Source organism: Vulpes lagopus, chromosome 11, assembly GCF_018345385.1.
Source record: "Vulpes lagopus strain Blue_001 chromosome 11, ASM1834538v1, whole genome shotgun sequence".
NCBI lineage: Eukaryota > Metazoa > Chordata > Mammalia > Carnivora > Canidae > Vulpes > Vulpes lagopus.
In genome coordinates this window covers 78,442,744-78,461,033 of record NC_054834.1, presented here as the reverse complement: position 1 = coordinate 78,461,033, position 18,290 = coordinate 78,442,744, and the positions used below count along the sequence as shown (strand labels likewise).

Here is an 18,290-nt window from a genome sequence, read left to right as displayed (position 1 = left end):
GCGGTTTCGCACTGCCTTCAGCCCAGGGCGTGAGCCTGGAGACCCGGGATCCAGTCCCATGTCAGGCTCCCTGCATGGAGCCTGCTTCTCCCTCTGCCTCTCTCTCTCTGTCTCTCATGAATAAATAAATAAAATCTTGAAAAGAAAAGGGCACGATTCAGAACAGAATATTCATAATGTTACTTCTGTGTAAGAAAGAAGCAAAGGGAGAAAAAATATTTTGTATCTGCTTGTACTTTATCAAAGAGGTGCTGGAAGGCAGAACAATAATCAAAATATTTAACATCCAGTCCAGGATGGAACAGACTACCACTGGCCCTGTAACCACCAAGAAGAGACCACTAGCCAAGAAACTGAAGAAGTGGGTGCCTGTAGAGACAGGAAAATGGGGTGAGCAGGACATGGGTGGGGACCAGACTTCCCAGCCTCTGCCTTTTTAGATTGTTTTAATGTTTGAGCCATAGGATTGTATTGCTGGCCAAAAAAAAAAAAAGATAATTTTGAAAAATACCATACCCCCCACCCCCAGGGCATGGGGAAAGCTTGAAGAAGAGGAGGCTTGGTGGATTGTGGTGAATTCTGGGTGTTGGGGACAACCCCTTGGGGTGATAAAGTCTGTCTGGCACTTCAGCTCAGAGGTGAAGCCTCGGACCGTCTCTGGGGTGTCACCTTCATTGTACTGACCCAGGTATGCAGAAGGTGACACAGTTGTGAGAGCAGGGGTTTTCCTTCCCTCAAGGACCCCTCAAGCTTTCTATTGGGTACCAAGAGCCTGGGACTTCGTCAGCTGCCTTGGCTTGGCACGGTGCTGGCACACAGTAGGCTCTTTACAAGTTTGCTTAGTGAATTGCTCCCTCACCAGCCTGATTATTTTACCCTCAGGGTGGTAAGCCTCTTACACAAATCTGCCCCAGCCGCTTAAGCCCGTTGACTTGCTGGTACGTGAGGCCATATTACTTTAATCAGATAATCAGATTACTCCCTTCCCTTGCATTTGGCCAAGATCAGGGCATGACAGAAAGAGAAATGAAAGCCTAAAGTTTCCATCCCATTGGTAGACATTTATCACATGCCTGCCATGTACAGGCCCCCGGCCTAGATATGGCAAGGCAGCACACCGTTGGGCTTCCTCTCCTAGGGCATCCCATTCTCTGCAGTCCCTCTGCAGGGGTCATTTGCTGTAGCTCACATTTATGGACCACTCACACATGTACAGCTCTATGCTGAGCACTCTTTGGCATGCAGCATCTCTCCTGGTCTTCACAATAGCCCTATGTGCAAAAGTGCTTCTGTTACTCGCAGCCTGTAGGCACAAGGGGCATGAACCTGACTCAAACTCGCTTAAGCAAAAGATTTTATTGGCCTGTACAACTCAAGGTTTGTAGGCTTCAGGTATGGTGAGATCAAGGCTCTGGCTACCTCTCCATCTTCCTCTGTATCCTCTTTATGTTCATGCTGCCTTCCCTTGTGGCTGAGATATAGCCACCAGAGCAGCAGGGCCAGTATATTTCCTTGTCTGTGTCCTGAAGAGAGACTAAGTAAGCTTCCCAGGGCTCTGTCTCAAGAATCAGGAAGATTCTTTCCTGAAAGCTGCAAGTGAGCCACACCTCACATCTCATTAACATAAATTGACTTAGACCTGTCCATCCCATAATCCAGTGGTTCTCAACCCTGGGCGCACATCATGATCACACCGGGGTTTTTGAAAAACCACCTGGTGCCCAAACATTACCCCAGTCCTGTAAAGTCAGAAACTTTGTGGGTGAGGCCCAAGGATCAGCATTTTACAAAAGCTTCTCAGGTATTTCTAGTGCATGGTAAGAGCCTCAGGGTTAGGCTTGTGACATTGTCTCCCAAGGAAGTCATCTGTCCAGTGACAGAGAGCTAGCCTAACTGAACCAGGAAATTTCCTGCCTGTGGCCCATCACTGGACCCTGCTGCCTGCTGCTTGTAGTACACCAGCAATTAATAATTTTAATAAGTCCTATAATTTTCTTGTGAATAGCATAATTACATTCCTTGGCAATTTGTGTGTGTGCTAAAAGCATTAATTTGTTCAATGTAAACATCTAAAATATGTTACGATTATTGTAAGCCATGTTAGCCTGTCTTGGTTTTTTTCATACAAGCTGGGAGCCTCCAAAACTGGAATTGGCCCAAGCCCCTCTCTGTTTGAGAGATTCTCCACCCAATATCCAGCCATAGGCCACCTTGCCCAGTTCTGGACCCTTCCCAGGGTGGAAATTTGTGTTTCTGACCCCAGCTCTTCATTGTCCTGCAGTTGTATTATGGATTAGCGCTTTACCCTGGCCTCAAGGTGTCTGGATGCACTCCCTGCTCTTGACATTGGGCTTGCTCATGTGACTTGCTTTGACCAGTGAGCTATAAGCTAAGCAGGGGCTTGAAATGTGCTTTAATGGCTGAGCTTGCTCCTTTTTCCTTTTGCCAAAGCCGCTGGAAAAATATGTCCCAGGTGGCTGCTGTCCCTTCAGTCTGGGCGTAGGATGAGCCATGCATCTGGGTTGAGCTGGACCTGCTGCCTGCAGAAGAACCACTTAGCCAAGCCCAACCAAGCTGCAGACCCACAAGTGAGGAGAGTATGTGATTGTCTTGTTAAGCCTCTGAGTTTTGGGTTGTTTTGTTATGCAATATTATTGCAGAATGCTTTGCATACTACGCTTTTGCATACTGGTGTGGGGAGACATACCAGCCCCAAGCTCTTTTGGCGTCAGGGGACACTAGGGGCACAGCACAATGGTAGAGAGTATCTAAACTAAGAATGTTCCCCTCCTGGGACCAAAGGATAGCATCTAGCATTTATGAGGGTTGTGGCAAGGCCTTGGTCGAAGCATAATGATTACAAGCATAGGTTATATTGAAGGCAGACTGTCCACTGGGTTTGAAACCCAGCTCCACCATGTATATGCTGTGTGACCTTGAATAGGTCACTAAATTTCTCTGGGTCTGGGGCACCTCATCTATAAAATGAGGGTGAGAATAATAGTCCCTACCTCTGTCATGCAGATTAAGCAAATTAGCTTGTATAAAATGCATACAGCATGCCTGGCACATAGTAGTAAATACTATACAAGTGTGAGCTCTTATTATTAAGCACTCTCCTGCTTTTCATTATCTCAACAAAGCAATCAGAGAGGCTTATCATTGTTTTGTGGGTCAGAAACTGAGGTTAAGGGCAGCCCTGTGGCTCAGCGGTTTGGTGCCACCTTCGGCCCAGGGCCTGATCCTGAGACCTGGGATCCAGTCCCGCATCGGGCTCCCTGCATGGAGCCTCCTTCTCCCTCTGCCTGTGTCTCCGCCTCTCTCTATCTGTGTCTCTCATGAATAAATAAATAAAATCTTAAAAAAAAAAAGAAAAGAAAAGAAACTGAGGTTAAGAGAGGTCAGCTAACTTGTCCAAGGTTACACAGTATGTGAGTCACTGAGTCAAGGTATGAAAACGATTTCATCTGATTCAAAAACATTTTTTGTCTCCGTATCCCCCTCATTTAGTGCAAATTTGGTGCACATCAGGCAGCAATAAATGTCAATGAATGAATGAACAACATAGCTAGGTGGAAAGCAGGCTGGACTGTGACTAGGATTCCTTATCCAGTGCTCTTTTTACTTTCCCTGGCTTTTAATTGGGCTGGAGACTGGCTGGTGAGTGGGGACCCCCACTGGGATGGTTTGTGGGGAGTGGAGGACAATGGCCAGCTGCCCTGGGTAAGGAAGCAAGGCCCTGTATTCAAGTCCTGACTTTGCACATCCAGCTGTGTGTCCCAGAGCCAGCTACATTCCAAACTCTCTGAGACTCAGTTTATTCCCAAGTCAAAACAGGGTCCTGCAGAAAGGAGAGCCAGAAAGCAGCAGGACAGAAAAGCCAGGACTGCCTTCAGAGCCCCAGAGCTTCACCTCTGTCCTCTGCCACCTGCAAAAAGGCTCCCTCCCTTCCAGAGAGAAACCTGAGCCTGGCTGAGCTGGCACATTCTGGGGCCCAGATCTCTGTCACCCCACCCCTGCCTCCCAGTCCAGAGTGAAGACCTATCCATCCAAAAGGCAAGGACAGATGCCAAGCCTCCTCGGGGCAGCAGCATGTCCTGGGATTTACTCACAGGCTGGGCCCAGGGGGCTCCTGGGCCAGATCTGCCCAGGCCTCTCCTGCTGGGGAAGGGCAAGCAGAACCCTGTGGCTGGGCATAGGGCAAGAGAAAGGACCTAAAGACACAAAGCAATCCCTGCTCCGGCTACTTAGCCCCACAGAGCCTCAGTTTCTTTGAAATGGATTCATAATTCCTACATCTCAAAGCTGTGTAAAAGCTCCAAAGGAGGTCACTTGGGCATCAGAGGGAGAAGACCCTCTGTAACTGCCAGGGCTGGTGCTCCAGGAGACTGTTCCCTTGTCCTCACTTTCCATGTCTGAAATGAGAGCAAGGAGCTCAAAGGGTTCTTCAAGCAGGGAAGTAGTTCAGTCCAGCTTTGAAAGAAATCATCACCCAACTCAGCATCACTCATGTCATGTAGCTTCTGGTGTGATGTACCATGAAGTACCAGCATCACCCATGACTTGTCCTCACTCAAATGCCTAATCACCTGAGTCCAGCAATTTCCCTGGAAATACAGATGAGGAAGGAATGCACATAACAAGACAAGAGAGAATCAAGGAGACAAATCCTGAAGGTGGCACATTGTGCAAGACAGCTGGTCCAGTCTTCACATGTCATTGTGACATGTAAGAAAGGGATCTGCCAGACAAAAGGAGACCAAAGGGCATCCAACCAGAGGGTCCTGACTACATCTTGGTTCACACCAGTCGGCATAAAGGACAGTTAGGGAACAATGAGGGAATCTGAATATGGCTGGGCACAGACAAATGAAAACGTATTGACAGGGAGAGGTCAAGATCCCTAACTGAAGAAAACCAAAAAACTGATTGTAATGCAACACAGACACTATGATCTCCTTTTGATTTAAAAAAAAAAAAAGTTATATATGCGGGACACCTGGGTGGCTCAGCGGTTTGGCGCCTGCCTTTGGCTCAGGGCATGATCTTGGAGTCCAGGGATCGAGTCCCGCATCGGGCTCCCTGCAAGGAGCCTGCTTCTCCCTCTGCCTGTGTCTCTGCCTCTCTGTGTGTCTCTCATGAATAAATAAATAAAATCTTTTTTAAAAAGTTATATATGCATAAAAAGATCTGGGAGGACAGACAATATGGTATTTGCAGTGATACTGCCCAGATGGTAGAAATAGAGGTCGTGTTTTCTTATGTTTGCTTGTCATTGTGCTCCAACCTCCTATAATACACGCATATAGCTTTGGTGATTATCAAATGTTATTTTAAGTTAGAGAAGTTTTCTGCATAGTTCCTCACTCTGTTGGTTTCCTCTGGCCTCAGCCATGTCTCCCAGCTCCTGCCCCATCTGTGACACCATCAGCATGACCTGAGTGCTGATGTCTCTTCCACAGCCTCCTGCCCTCCTTCCCCTCTTGTCTCCTGGTAGAGGAGTGTCCACTGAATTACTGTGGCCCTCTGGTCCCTCTCCCTCCTTCTCCCTTGCAAAGAAGTTTATCTGATGGCCCCAGCAGAAAGGAACTCTCTTTTTTTTTAAGATTTTGTTTGTTTGTTTATTTATTTATTTATTTGACAGAGAGAGAGCACAAGCGGGGAGAGCAGCAGAGGGAAAGGAAGAAGCAGGCTCCCTACCGAGCAGGGAGACTGACACAGGGCCCTATCCTAGGCCCTGGGGATCATGACCTGAGCCGGAGGCAGACACTTAACTGACTGAGCCACCCAGGCGTCCCACAGGAACTCTTTGGAAGCTGTTACTGGCCTGCTCCTGGTGGGCAGTCAGGAGACTCCTGCACCTCCCACTTGGGCCAGGGACTGCCTGATTTTGGTGAGTGAATGTCAAGTTCAAGGTTGAGATGGTAAGAAGCCCCTTGTCCATAAATCTTAATTCCCAGCCATAAGGAAACATCTTGGTCTCTATCTGTCTAGCTGTTGTGTAGACACACAGTTGGTTCCAAACTTGGATGGGGAAGTGAAGTGTCCTTTACTGGATTCTCTAAAACCCAACATGTGGCTCTCCTCCCCTGGCCACGGCTACCCCTGCAGCACCCCAGGTCCTGGTGGAAACTGATTTTTTTTTTAAGATTTTATTTATTTATTCATGAGAGACACACAGAGAGGCAGAGACACAAGCAGAGGGAGAAGCAGGCTTTATGCAGGAAGCCCGGCAGAACTCGATCCTGGGATCCCAGGATCACAACCTGAGCCAAAGGCAGATGCTCAACTGCTGAGTCACCCCCAGGTGCCCCAAAGCCGATCTTTTAGAGGTATCTTTTGGTGATGGAACCTCAGGATTGAGTTTCTACTGAAGAGAAGAAGAATAGGGAGTCCCTGGGTACAGCCAGAAGTGGAGGTACAGATGGTGAGGACTGGGCATCCAGGCAGAGGAAACTAGACAGGCAAAGGCAGAGGCTGGTGGCACAGTGGGAGGGGATGTACTGCTGAGATGTGGTTGTGCTTGTACATGACCCATGGGGTCTGTGGTCAAGGCCAAGAGGGTCTGACTTGAACCACGGGGCACGTGGGGCCAGGTCAAGATGTAACACTATCACCTTCGTATATTTGGATCCTTTCTTAGGGCCACTCTGTGAGGACAGATCTAGGAGCAGGGAGACCAGCAGTAGGATCGTTAACTCTAAACACTTACAGAGAAAGGGAAAAAGAGCCATTTAAAAGAGTACACGGCAGCAGCCTCCATATTCAGGTGAACTGAGAACTTTGTCTCTGGAACAAATCACTCCTGATTGGCAAAGGCTCAAAAGTGAGTTTCTTAAATTATGCAAAAGGGGGGCAAGGGTCTCTCAACCCTGTCAGACTCAAGCTCCCTTTGGATGACAATATTTTGTAATGTACCCTTTACCATACTGAAATGAAATTCATAAATAATCACACATGCTTTAAAAAATCAATGTAATATCCTAACCATTATATGAGGGAGAAATAAAAAAAGAGTAATTTATAATCAAATAATTTCAGGATGAAAAGGCACAAGCTGATGGCAGCAGGAGATGAGATGATGTAGCCCCACACTTGCTCCTAGAGGTGGGATCACAGGGAACATCACAGCCACAGAGGCAATGGACCCAGGTGGTTCCAATGGTGACTCAGACACTGCGAGCAGTGTTGTTGCTGGTGATGTGAAATGGGCAATAAGTCTTGGCAAAACTCTGAACAAAACAAAGGACGATCTTCTCTCACCATATACATAATAGTCACATTCCTAGAAGATTCTGTGTGTATTAAAAGCATGCAAAAATTTCTTTGTGTGTATATATAAACACGTTACATACACACACATTGTGACAAAGAAAATGCCCTTACAGGGCAGCCCTGGTGGCTCAGCGGTTTAGCGCCGCCTACAGCCCAGGGCCTGATCCTGAAGACCAGGGATGGAATCCCATGTCAGGCTCCCTGCATGGAGCCTGCTTCTCCCTCTGCCTGTGTCTCTGCCTCTCTCCTCTCTCTCCTCTCTGTGTATTCTCATGAATAAATAAATTAAATCTTTAAAAAAAAAAAAAAGAAAGAAAATGCCCTTACAGATTTCCCAGACTCCTCCTAAAGGGACTGTCTTGGCCTCCTTGAGCATCATTGTCTTAGAGCCTCTCCCATAATGATAGCAATTGAGACCAAAATGTAGATGCTCTGCAAAATCAACTTTGCATCTACTCCTGGTGGCTGATGGGGCGGGGTGGGGTGCAGGTTGTGAGGAAGGTCTAGAGAGGAGGCTGTGAGCAGGTCCTGAGAAATGGCATCAGGCCTGAGCCAGAGGACACAGCTGGCTGGTGAGACGTTTTCTGTGATAGGATGGATGGGGGCAAGATCTGTGGCTCAGTTATAAGTGGTTCGGATACTGTAATTCCCCTCTTCGCCCCCAAACCTTTCATAAAATCAGTTGCACACAGTAGTGATTAATGGAGCATAAGTAAAAAATGAGAGCTGGGGAGCCTGGGTGGCTCAGTGAGTTGAGCATTCAACTCCTGGTTTTGGCTCAGGTTGTGATCTCAAGGTTGTAGGATTGAGCCCCATGTTGGGCTCTGTATTCATTGAGGAATCTGTAATCTGTTCAAGATTCTCCCTCCCTCTCCCTCTCTTCCAAATAAATAAATAAATAAATAAATAAATAAAATAAAATCTTTTTAAAAAATAAGGGCTCATGTGCCCTAATTGCCAGGCACTGGATGCTTTACCACATCAATTCCTGTGGTCTTCAGTCAGCCCAAAAAGGATAGGCCCCATTTGTCCCTGTTTTGTTTTGTTTTTTTAAGATTTTATTTATTTATTCATGAGAGACACACAGAGACAGGTAGAGACAGGCAGAGGGAGAAGCAGGCTTCCTACCGGAAGCCCAATTTGGGACTCGATCCCAGGTCTCTGGGATCATGACCTGAGCCAAAGGCAGACACTCAACCACTGAGCCACCCAGGCGTCCGTTGTCCCTGTTTTATAATGAATGAGAAAACCCAAGCCAGAGACAATGCCTTGCCCAAGGTTAGCCAGCCTGTCAGTGGCAGAGCTGGACTTTGAACCCTGCAGTCTGGCACTTGTTGTCCTGCCTGACCACCTCATCAGCAAAAGCCAGAGCTGTGTCCCAGTGATGAAGCACCGTGGAGGAAACGGCAGAGGCAGGTGCAGAGCTGGGGGAGGGGAGCAGAGAGCTGCACGGAAAGGTAACAGTAGACTGATGACAAGCATCCCTCAGATTCTTGGAGACACAGAGAAGTATGCTAGACTTCCTCCGGTTCAATTTTAGTATATGTGCTGCTGAAGCGAACACAATTTCCTCCAGGTATAAGAAGAGGGATGTAAGCCATTCCACTGGGTCTTTCAGGGAGGGCTGACTCCAGGGAGGTGGAAGAACCAAGCTTTCCTTCACACCCTCCCCAACTCCATTTTGAGAACCCCAAAACGGCAGCATGAGCTTACACCCAGGGCCTATGTGAACACTTTGTTTTCTACACACTTACAAGGCTGCCGTTTTAACTATTCCCACCCCATTTGTTAAAAACTGTATTTATGTATTCATTGGCTGAGGAAACATAACAGAAAAGACTACCACTAAAACTTTTTAGTGACTTTGAACATTATTAATCACAATGGCATCCACCTGCATTTGAAAAACATTACATATGTGGAAACATATGTGGAAGCCAAACGCTTTCCATCTGCCATGCTTGGGAAACCTACAGACAATCATAATAAATGTATTTAACTCTTGTTATAGGTACTGGTAGGAACTGGGAAAGGCAGTTGACATGTTAAGCACTTGATCCCTTGGGCCCCAGAGCACACACTGGTGAGGCTCTGCGTCACTACAACAGTCCTGATGCATGGTATGTCACCTCCTCCCTGCTGGTACATATCCAGAAGAAACGCTTTGATTGGGTGGTCCTAATGCCACACAACTTTGGGTTCCTGGGCCCAATTCCAGTGTGTGGGGGAAGGATGCGGGGGGGTTCCCCATAAACAAGCAATTCTCCTACAGGGTATTCAAGAATTCCACTCAATTCTAACACCATCTACCTAGATGTAGTGTCAGATTCCACTGGTGAAGGGCTCAGTCCCATAAGATTGTGCTCTAATTCAGGTGCCAATTGCAAGTGCGAGTTGTTACCTATGTTTCTGACCAACTGGCTATTATATCAGAGGTTCCCACAACCCCCTCCTTGGGTTCAAATAATTTGTTAGAGTGGCTCACAGAATTCAGGAAACCCATCACTAGATTACCAGTTCATTACAAGGGATTTGAAAGATACAAAACAGTCAGATGAGGCGACACAGGGCCCATTCCATCCTCATTGAATTTGGGACCAGTATCATGGCACATGGAAGCATTCTGGTTCCCCAACCTTAAAGCTCTTGAAACCTTGCTTTTGGGTTTTTATGGAGGCCTCTTTACACAGGCATGACTGATCAATGCATTGGCTATTGGTGATTGATTTGACCGTCAGCCCCTCTCCCTCTCTGGAAATTAGGGAGTGGGTATGGTTGGCTCCTCTGGAAACCTACACCCATTCTTAGGTGCTTTCTGAAAGTCACCTCATTAACATAAGTGCAGGTATGGTGGAAAGGGGCTTATAATGAATAATAAGACATTCATTTCACCTTTATGTCTCTGAAGGGATTTCAGGAACTAAGGACAAGAGGCCAAATATAACAAAAGATGTTCCCAATGCTCTTTTGCTTAGGAAGTTCCAAAGAGCTGTGAACTAGGAACCATGGACGAAGACTAAATATCTATGAGAAACAAATTTTGAATTTGAATGAAAAACATATATTTCTTATGAATCACAACACCACACCCTCAGTATGGAGCAATGCAGTGGGGTGGAGCTTAGACCAGCTCCCATGGGGATTAGCTGACCTGTACAGCCCATACAGAGCTGCCCTCAGCCCCCGGGGGGGCAAGGCCAGCACAATCAGCTCTGATCAAGAGAGCCACTGCAGTGGATGGGGAAGGGAACAAATTGGAGACCCATTCCTCAAAAGGTGGCTGGAAAATTGACTAAAACTGAAAGGAGCGGCCATACCAAATGTTGGAAAAGATGTGGAGCAACTGGAACTCTCATACTCAGTGAATGAGAGTGTAAATTGGTAAAATCATTTTGTAAAACTGGAAGAATTGACCAAACCAACATACATATACCCTAACCCAGCAATCTATCATTAAGAATATACTCAACAGCAATGTGTGCATGCATATGCTCACCAAGACATATACACAAAGTCTATGGCAGCAAATATCCATCAACTATAGAATGAATAAATAGTAGGTTGAACCTTATGAAATGGCCTTATTTTTAATAGATAGAAAAGTTGAAGATTAGCAATTTCATTTTATTATTTCTCGCAGATTTGGCATATTTATGCCATGCAATACTACAGAGCAATGAAAAAGAATAAACCACTGCTATCTGAAATGATGCATCTCACAGATATAACAATGAGTGAAAGAAGCCAATCACAAAAATAAACATAATCTACGGTTCCATTTATTTGAAGTTCTAGAACAGGTAGCATTATCCATGGGAATAGAAATCAGAATGGTGGTTTCCTTCAGGGAGTACTGTCTGGGAGGGGGCGTTGAGGACTCTTACTGAATGCTGGAATGTTCTAAATTTGAATATAGACAACGGTTACCCAGGTGATTAATGAATTAATCAAGTTACAGACTGAAGATTAGCATGTAACTTTTATCTCAATGAAAAAGTAAAAACAAAACCAAAAACCACCTTAAAAATGGCCAATAAGCACTTGAAAAGATGCTCAACATCACTAATCATCAGGAAATGCAAATCAAAATCACAAGGAGATATCATTTTTCATCCATTAGGAAGGCCATTATAAAAGACAAACAATTGGAAAATAACAAGTATTGGCGAGGATGTGGAGAAATTAGAAGTGTATTACTGGTGGGAACGCCATATGTGCAGCCACTACGGAAAATAGTGTAGCAGTTCCTGAAAAAAATTTAAACATGAAATTATCACAGGATTTAGCAATGCCACTTCTGAGTATTAAAAACAAGACAATAGACCAAAAATGGAATAGCTTATGCTAAACTCAACCACAAAACCGAGGCTTTACTTCATGGTGCTTTTGGCTCTTTCAGAAATAAAATCTTAAACCAGTCCATCAGAATCACCTGGTGGGTGATGGATCACTGGATTCTGCTCCGGAAGCCAGTGCTACATTGTACGTTAACTAACTTAAATTACATTAAAAAAAAAAAAAGAAGAAGGGATTACCTGGCCAAACTTGTTAATAATCTGCTTGATGACCCCCTGCCATTCCTTAAAGGAAAGTAATTAACAACAACCAACTGACTTTTCCTTGCTCTCACTCCTCAGAGCTCCTCTCTATCTGCTAAATTGGATGCTGCCTGATTCAAATCATTTTTTGTTCAAACCCTTAAAATGTGGGGATCCCTGGATGGCGCAGCGGTTTGGCGCCTGCCTTTGGCCCAGGGCGCGATCCTGGAGACCGGGATCGAATCCCACATCAGGCTCCCGGTGCATGGAGCCTGCTTCTCCCTCTGCCTGTGTCTCTGCCTCTCTCTCTCTCTCTCTCTTTGACTATCATAAATAAATAAAAATTAAAAAAAAACCCTTAAAGATTTTTAAAATATTTTATTTATTCATAAGAAACAGAGAGAGACATAGACATAGGCAGAAGGAAAAGCAGGCTCCCGGTGGGGAACCCCATCCAGGACTCCATCACAGAACCCCAGGATCATGACCTGAGCCAAAGGCAGGTGCTTAACCACTGAGCCACCCAGGTACCCCAAACCCTTAAAAATTTTAACATGCCTGAGTTTGTCTTTACCACAAATATATATCCCAAAGAAGCAAGCAGGGTCTTAACCAGATATTTGTACACTCATGTTATGTCATTCTTATTACTGCCAAAAGGTAGAAACAACCTAAATGCCCACCGATGGATGAAACGTAGTTTCCTGACTAGGAAACTGAGCCTCAGAGAGGGTCTCACAGCCAGAAAAGTGTGGGCGGAAGTTGGACTTTAGAGCCAGCTTTACTTGGCACCAAAGCCTGCTTGCTGACCTTCCAGTCTCCATTCCTGGGAGAAATAGGTTCTGGGAGCTTAGCAGCCAAAGAGGGCTTTCTCAGAGGATGCAGGAGAGGGCAAAGTCCACACTTGGAGGCCTATCAGAATAGAAGTCCCAGCTCTCCCACACCCTGCAGGGCTTCTTCAACCTGAAATGGGTCTGGTAGAGAAGGCTTCTGGCCCGAGGGACTTCCAGTGTCTCCCACAGAATAGAACTCTTTGCCTGTCTCCTCTCTCACTGCCAGGGTCAGCTCAACCCTTCCCAGAAAGGAAAGCTTGGGGAAGAGAGAGAGTGCATGTGGGGGGAGTGGAAGGGGGTGGAAAGTAATCCTGAATGAAGGAGAAGCTGATGTTGCTCAAAGCAGGCTGAGGGGGGTGGGGCATGAGGGAGGGGGTTGGGAGGAGCGCCTTCTGGTACCAAGTGGACAAAGCCCTGGAATGGAAATTAGAGCCTCCAATTTTAGTCCTAATAGCCTCCATTAGGCTGTGCAACTGGGGCGGGTCCCCAACCCTTCCTGTGTCTCTGTTTCCTCATCTGTATGAGGGTGAGTTTGAAGTTCATGATTGCTAAGGGCTCATTCATCAATTACCCTAAGATGAATTGAGACCCTGGACTAGCCACCAGCTAAGCTGTGGGGACACAGAAGACAGATGGGTCCCCTATCCTCTTTAGGTTGGGTCTAGTCGGGAAGATAGACACTGGTAAGTAATCACAAGCATACTGTGTGCCACGGAGGAGAGACACAGGGGGCTACAGAGACCCACAGCCAATAGATCCAACCCCACCTCAAGGACTGGACTCAAATAACAAAGAGTCAGCTCAAAAAACAACCTGCTTTCTGCCTAGCCTTTATTCTGCCGTGCTCCGGACCCCATTGCCTAGGGGCAAGCACGTCAGGGGCACAGGGATCCCAAATGAAGGACTCCTAGCCTTGCTTGCTTGCTTTCTTTTTTTTGGAGATTTTATTTATTTGACAGAGAGAGAGAGAGAGATAAAACACGAGCAGGGAGACAGGAATGGGAGAAGGCGAAGCAGGCTTCCCGCTGAGCAGGGAGCCTGACTCAATCCCAAGACCCTGAGATCATGACCTGAGCCGAAAGCAGATGCCCACCCAACTGAGCCACTCAGGCGCCCCCTCCTCTTGCTTTCCTGATGAGCCTGGGGATAGAGAGAAACCATCTTTCTCAGAAACTGAAACTCCTCACAATTGACCAGAAAGGGCTGAGAAGAGTGAGGGCAGAAGCACCTGGCACAGGCAGCCCCCGTTGCGCAGTTTAGCGCTGCCTGCAGCCTGGGGTGTGATCCTGGAGACCCAGGATCAGAGTCCCACATCGGGCTCCCTGCATGGGGCCTGCTTCTCCCTCTGCCTCTCCCCCCCCCCCCCCCCCCGCCCCATGTGTCTCTATGAATAAATAAATAAAATCTTAAAAAAAAAAAAAAGCACCTGGCACAGAGTGGCTTTTGCAAAAGGGAGCAGCAGGGAGTGGAGAAGTCCCAGGGCTCTTCCTGGAGGCCGTGCAGAGCAAATGCAGGTCCTGCTAGCACAGTGGATCTCAAACACCACTGCCTGCTGAGAGCATCGAAAATTCCTGATGTTGAATCTCAGCCAGAGATTCTGCTATAATCAGCCTGGAGGGGCAGCCCTGGCAGATGAGCCTAATGAACTGAGGACCAGTGACCTGGCAGAAGGAGGATGGTGATTCGAGGAGGCCAAAGAAGTCGGAGGGTGTCCAGGGGACAGGCAGGCTGTGTGTTCTGAACAGTGTGGGCAATTGGGCACCCAGAAAGGCCTGCCTGGTGGTGGAGCAGGGGTTAGTCCCCACCTCACCCTCAGCCCCACCCTAACCTGACCCGCACCTATGATTGCCAGATAAAATATAGGATGCCCAGTTAAATTTGAATTTAATAGCATTAAATTTGATAAACGGCAAAAATTCTTTAGTATAAGTATGTCCATGCAATATTTGGTACATACCTGTCTTTAAAAATTATTTGTTGTTGGCACACTTGGGTGGCTCAGCGGTTGAGCATCTGCCTTCGACTCAGGGTGTGATCCTGGGGTCCTGGGATAGAGTCCCGCATCAGGCTCCCCACAGGGAACCTGTTTCTCCCTCTGCCTGTGTCTCTGCCTCTCTCTGTGTGTCTCTCATGAATAAATAAATAAAATCTTTAGAAAATAAATAAAAATAAAAATTATTTGTTCACCTGATATTCAAATGTAATTGGGCATCTGGTTTTCCATTTGATAAATCTGACAACCCCACCCCACCCCACCACTGACCTGTTTGAGAGCCCTGTCTCAGCTCTCATTCTAACATAGGGTAGGGGCAGGCTTGGGCAACTCACTGTTCCTCTCTGAGTCTTGGTCACCTTATAAATCCCTCCTTCCTCAAGGGGCCAGGCCAACTGTTTCCAAAGCAGGAAAGTATGAGTCACAGGTCCCTGGAAAGGCATCAAGCGGTTCTGTAAAGGAATACTGGGTCTTTCTCACTAAGAGATCATTTCCCTCCTGGGGGTCTGATCCGCTTGAAAAGTTTTTCAAGAGTCTTTCTGCCCCCCGGGGATGCTGGCTAGTGGAGACTGTAGCAGAGGGCACACTGGGGGCCAGGTGGTCTCTGTTTCATCTCCTCGCCCTCCTCCTGTGTTCCTCCCTTTCTCCTCTTCCTGGCTTCCCTACTGCATCCACTTCCCCTACCCCTCAAGCGGAAATAGTTCATTCAACATTGAGCAGGTGGCTGCTGTGGGCCTACTCTGTACCAGGCCCTGGAAAGATGTACTGTAGACACAGTGGTGACCCAGAGTCTGCCCACTCGGGGTTTGGGGGGGCAGGCAAGACTCGACCACTTAAAGAAACATGCTAATGGCAAACCTTGATGGGCCCCTGGAGAAAAAGATTAGAGAAACTTATCTCCCTCCTTGGGGATGTATCCTGGGAACTGGTATCTAAAGAGTGGGGGAGGGGGTGTGCCCAGCAGCAGAAATGGCATATGCAGAGACCTCTCCGGAACAGCGAGGTGTAGCTCATGTGGCCAGAATGCAGGGGACAGAACAGAGGGCCAGACACACTAGGTGGTGGGGACCAGTGAGAGGAATTTGAGTCGTTAGCCCATCTGATGACTTTGCAATTCCATTCCTACCCATTTACCTATACTCATTTCCTGTTGCTGCTACAACACATTGCCACACACTTGGTGGCTTAAAATGAAATTGAATCTGTTATCTTATAGTTCTAAAGGTCAGAAGTCCAAAATGGGTCTCACTGGGCTAAAATCAAGGTGCTGGCAGGGCTGCATTCGTTCTAGAGGCTATAGGGGATTATCTATTTCCTTGCCTTTTCCACCTCTTAAAGGCTGTTCTCATTCCTTGGTTCATCTTCAAAGCCAGCAATGGCTGTTTGAGTCTTTCTTTTGCTGCCATCTCGCTGGTTTCGCTCACTGGGCTTTCCTTTCTTACTTACAAGGACACCCTTGTGATTACAGTAGGCCCACCCAGATAATCCAGCATAATCTCCCCCATCTCAAGGTCAGCTGATTGGCAAGCTTAATTCCATCGGTAGCCTTAATTCCCCCCTTCCCTGTGTAATGTAACACATTCACAGGCTCTGGGGATTAGGATGTGACATCACTGGAGGGCCATAATTCAACCTATCACACTATCCAAGAGAAATAATCATAAAGTCCACCGAAAGACTCATACAAGAATATTGACAGCAGCCTTATTCATTAGAACCCCAAACTGGAAAAGACCACATAACCATCAAAAGTAGAAGAGACAAACAAATCATAGTGTATTCACCTAATGAATTATTACATTGTAATAATAATAATAAAAAAAAGAATGAGCTTCTGATACACAATAACATAGCTTAATCTCACAGACTTAATGTTGAGCAAAAGAAGCCATATGCAAAAGAGTACCTACTATAGATCTTCCTTGACTTACACTGGGGTTACGTCCCGATAAACCCATCATAAATTGAAAATATCATTAAGTCGAAGATGCATAATACATATAACCTTCTGAACATCATAGTTTAGCCTTGCCTCCCTCAATGGTGCTCCAAACACTTACATTATCCCCCGGTTAGGCAAAACCATCTCACTGAAGTCTATTTTGTAATAAAATGTTGCCTTTCTCATGTAATTTATTAAATACTATACCAACAGTGAAAAAAGGATCATGAATATATCCGTAGCTGACCCTCATGACTTTGTGTATGACTGGGAGCCCCAGCTTCCTCACAGGAGAGGATCACATTGCATGTTGCTAGCAGGAAAAGATCAAAATTCAAAATTTGAAGTATGGTTTCTACTGAATGTGTATTACTTTGGCACCATTGTAAAGTTGAATAATCTTAATTTGAACCATGGTAAGCCGGGGACCAACTGTATATGATTCCATTTGTAGGGGGGTATCCTGGTGCTATAGTTGGTTGGACATCCAACACTTGGTTTTGGCTTGGGCTGCGGCCTCAGCTTAGTAAGATCAAGCCCCACATTGGGCTCTGCACTCGGCTCACAGTCTCCTTGAAATTCTACTTCTGCCTCTCTCCCCACCCTCCCTCAAAGAAATAAATCTTCTAAAGAAATTATTCCATTTGTAAGAAGTTCAGGAACAGACAAAACTTATCTATGACATAGAACTCTGAATGGTGATTACTTTTTTGGGGGTGGGGTGGATATTGACTGCACCAGGAATTGGGAATTTTCTATATCTTCTGCAAGCTGTATGCTATACTGTATACTCAGAAAAATTGGAATCTGTATTTTAAGAGCAATAGGAAACCACAGCAAGATTTTAAGCAATGACGTGACATAATCTGATGTCCATTTATAAAAGGTCACTCTATCTATTGGATAGAAAATAGATGAGCAGTCATAGCAGAGAGGAATCTGTTGTAGTTGCCTTGAAAAAGAGACAAAGGTGCCCTGGATTGGATGGTACTGGTAGAAATGGATAGAAGTGGGTGGTTTTAAAGACATTTAGAAGAAAGAATAAAAAAGACATGATTTAGGATATAGTTGGATAAATGGATGGGTGATGTGTGAAAGAGTTAATGGACAAATGTGTGGATGAGTGGGATGGATAGAAGAGCAGGTGAATGGATGGGTATGTAGGTGGGTAATGGACAGAATGGGTAGAAGGGTAGAAGAGTGGATGAATAGGTGGGTGGCAGGATGGATGGGCAAAGAGGCAGGTGGGGGAATGAGTGGCTGGGTGGATGGGTGTGAGGATGAACCTTCTCAAGAGCACAGACTCTACCTTGTTATTTATGTCCAGAAAGTGCAGATGAGTTGCACTAGTCAGTAAGCATGCAAGCTTTCCTCTGAGATATCTGTGTTTACACTCCCGTAGTTCCCCAATGTCCCAAGGAGAAAAACTAGTTACTACAATACCCATCAGGGAGCAGGCACTTACAAATAGGCTGGTTTAATGAGATGCAAGGATTCCCCAATCTTCTGGGCATTATAGTCAAAGTGCTGGCGATACCCAAGTGAATGGAGGATGAGGTGGGAATAGGAAAGCCTCCCAGTACTTCCCCTTGGGAGCCACTGGTCCTCCTTTCCCACCCTATCATCACTGCCACCCAAACCACCTGCACATCACCTCCTTCAGCTCCACCCTATGATCATCCCACCACTCTATGGATTTGTTGAGACTC

At 46.3% G+C, this 18,290-nt stretch overlaps 2 long non-coding RNA genes across 3 annotated transcripts in view; both read right to left on the bottom strand.

The window, feature by feature from the left end:
- The window catches only part of LOC121501582, a 38,689-nt gene extending 23,725 nt beyond the window's left edge, over positions 1-14,964 (bottom strand). Inside the window, exon 1 of one of the 2 annotated variants that reach the window (XR_005990643.1) lies at positions 14,910-14,964. This is a non-coding gene — a long non-coding RNA (uncharacterized LOC121501582). Of the gene's footprint in view, positions 1-14,603; positions 14,663-14,909 lie in introns of those variants that run through there. The other variant, XR_005990642.1, reaches the window with a different exon arrangement.
- LOC121501583 lies at positions 11,033-14,550 on the bottom strand. Its single transcript, XR_005990644.1, has 2 exons — positions 14,073-14,550; positions 11,033-11,522 (listed from the first exon to the last, which is right to left on the bottom strand). It is a non-coding gene; the product is annotated as an uncharacterized LOC121501583 (long non-coding RNA).
- Positions 14,965-18,290: the final 3,326 nt, after the last annotated feature.